Below are 2615 nucleotides of genomic sequence, written 5' to 3'. Positions count from 1 at the left end.
GGTTATAGCATCGACGTCTATCTCACCTCAACTTCAAAGATATCAATAAATTAGTGATTGGTGATCATGTTCGAGGTCTTCCTCTTCTTAAGTTTGATAAGGAGCATTTATGTGCAACATGTGAGATGGGTAAGCAGAGCAGGAAAAGCCATCCTACATGCATCAATACTAAAATAGTGGAAGCACTTGAGCTATTACACATTGATTTGTGTGGACCTTCTGCTATAGAAAGTATCGTTGGAAGTAAGTACATTCTGGTTATTATAGATGATTTTTCACGTTTCACTTGGGTTTTCTTTCTTAAATAGAAATCAGATGCAACTCCCAAGCTGAAGATGTTCATAAAACAAGTGGAAGTCCAATTAAAGAAGACAGTAAGAAACATCAGAAGTGACAACGGGATTGTTGATAAGGGGATCACTCACAATTTTTCGGCCCCTTATACACCACAGCAGAATGGGATTATTGAAAGACGAAACCGATCATTGTGTGAAGCAGCCAGAACCATGCTAAGTTACGCTTCTCTACCTTTATACTTTTGGGCTGATGCCATTGCCGCTGCTTGCTATACTCAGAATCGATCCTTGCTCAATAAGAGATTCTCCATAACTCCATATGAGATCTTAAACAATCGGAAACCGAACGTCAAGTTTTTCCATATTTTCGGTTCAAGGTGCTTTATCTTTAATTCTAAAGAGAACCAAAATAAGTTTGATGTTAAAGCTGATGAGGGCATATTTCTGGGTTACTCTCTGTCATCAAAAGCATACCGGGTGTTGAACAAGCATTCTAAAAGAATAGAAGAGACTTATTATGTCACCTTTGATGACAATTATATGAAGAAGGTTCAGAGGACAGAAAGTGCTTCAGAAGACATATTCCCAGAATCCGGACAAGTCTCGGTTCCAATATCCAACCTGTTTGAGGAATACATTCGGTTATTCGATGAACCAGAAAAAGCAATTAATTCAGAGGCAACAGCAGCAGACAACAAAGTCGATAATCTAAAGAAGGTCATAGACGATGCTGCTAAAATGATGGAAAGCGAACCACCAACTCCTACGTCATCAACCAGCTCTTCAAATAAAGATTCACCGTTCCAGGGAGAGAGCTCTACCACTTCAAAAATATCCGAAGTTCCTGTTGAGGGGGAGAATCCAAGTTCATCCCCAAAATCTAAAAGTTCAGATGATATAGAAACAATTGATCCAAAACTAACAAGTGAAATTCCAATCGAGGGGGAGATAACCACTGCAGACTCCGCTGACGACAAAGGTTTCAGTTCGCCAGTCGTGGGGGAGAAAGCAAGTGATAGTTCTACTGACGAAGGTGAAGGTGGTCAGTCAGATGTTGAAATTGAAGTAGAAGCGGAATTGAATCCAGAATATGATCCAAGCTATCCTCCATTAGTTAAATGGACAAAGGACCATCCCAAAGAGCAAATTATTGGTGAAACTTCCGAAAGTGTTCTAACTATATCTCAACTGCAGGCGAAACAAACTGCATTATTCTCTAAAGTGGAATTTTGTATATTTAATTCATTTATCTCCAAAATAGAGCCGAAAACTGTAAATGCTGCTCTTGATCATTCTGATTGGGTTCAAGCAATGCAGGATGAGCTTCATGAGTTTGAACGCAACAGAGTTTGGAGGTTAATTCCTACACCAAAAGATGCCTCTGTTGTTGGTCTGAAATGGGTATTTAGAAACAAGCTGTACAAAGAAGGGAATGTCATTCGTAGCAAGACTCGGTTGGTTGTAAAAGGCTACTGTCAAGAAGAGGGGATAGATTATGAAGAAATTTTTGCTCCAGTGGCAAGGTTAGAGCCTGTTCGAATTTTTCTTGCATATGCTGCTCACAAGAACTTCGAAGTTTTCCAAATGGATGTCAAATGTGCATTCTTGAATGGAGAATTAGAAGAAACTGTCTATGTTGAGCAACCGTCTGGCTTTGTGAATGAAAAATACCCGGATCGCTGCTATGTGCTGGATAGAGCTGTTTATGGGCTAAAGCAAGCACCGAGAGTCTGGTATGAAACGCTTACTCGCTTCTTAAAATTGTCAAAATTTAAACAATGTTTGGTTGACCCAACCTTCTTTCGTAAGAAGGAAGGCGAGCATTTGATGATTGTTCAGATTTATGTTAATGATATCATCTTCGGCTCCACGAATCCTAGCTTCACAGCTGAATTCAGGAAGTTGATGGAAACTAAATTTGAAATGCTCACAATGGGTCCAATTAATTTTTTCCTTGGTTTGAATATTAGACAGGGACCAGATGGTATCTTTATAAACCAAGAAGCATACACCAAAAATTTACTGGCTAAATTTGGAATGAAGGGTGATTCAAAAGTGAAGGTTCCTATAGCATTCGGCACTAAGCTAACTCCATCCCTGTAGAAACCTGCTGTGGACATAACCCTTTATCGACAAATGATAGGATCCCTTATGTATCTAACAGCTAGTAGACCAGATATCATGTTTTCTGTTTATTTCTGTGCCAGGTTTCAAGCATATCCAAGAGAACCCCATATGCTTGCTGTGAAGAACATTTTTCGATATCTGAAGAAAACTTCATCTCTCGGTCTCTGGTATCCCGCAAGATCTGGATTCTTC

This window comes from Lactuca serriola, chromosome 8 (assembly GCF_051521515.1).
Source record: "Lactuca serriola cultivar US96UC23 chromosome 8, Lser_US96UC23_V15, whole genome shotgun sequence".
In the NCBI taxonomy this organism is placed as follows: domain Eukaryota; kingdom Viridiplantae; phylum Streptophyta; class Magnoliopsida; order Asterales; family Asteraceae; genus Lactuca; species Lactuca serriola.
This window is presented reverse-complemented; position numbering follows the sequence as displayed.